We start from the raw sequence: 238 nt of genomic DNA, 5'->3' as shown, positions 1-238 counted from the left end.
AGTTTTTACTGTATTTTTAATCAAATAAATGCAGCCTTGTTGAGCAGAAGAGACTTCTTTCAAAAACACAACATTTTATGACCAGTAGTGTATAAAAAAGGTAAACATTTTCATTTTATTTATTATTTTACACTGTAAAAAAAATTCCGTAAAATTTACGGTAAAAAACCAACAGCTGTGGTTGCCGGAATTTTACCGTAAAAAATACGGTAGCAACGTTTTAGGTTTTACGGTTTTA

At 29.0% G+C, this 238-nt stretch overlaps 1 protein-coding gene across 4 annotated transcripts in view; it reads left to right on the top strand.

The window, feature by feature from the left end:
* phactr1 (phosphatase and actin regulator 1) overlaps positions 1-238 on the top strand; it is a 22,608-nt gene that overhangs the window by 14,024 nt on the left and 8,346 nt on the right. The window lies entirely within an intron of this gene.

Source organism: Sinocyclocheilus anshuiensis, unplaced genomic scaffold, assembly GCF_001515605.1.
Source record: "Sinocyclocheilus anshuiensis isolate Anshui unplaced genomic scaffold, SAMN03320099.WGS_v1.1 scaffold540, whole genome shotgun sequence".
Taxonomy (NCBI): Eukaryota; Metazoa; Chordata; class Actinopteri; order Cypriniformes; family Cyprinidae; genus Sinocyclocheilus; species Sinocyclocheilus anshuiensis.
Note: the sequence above shows the minus strand (reverse complement) of the source record. Positions and strands in the feature narration are given on the sequence as shown.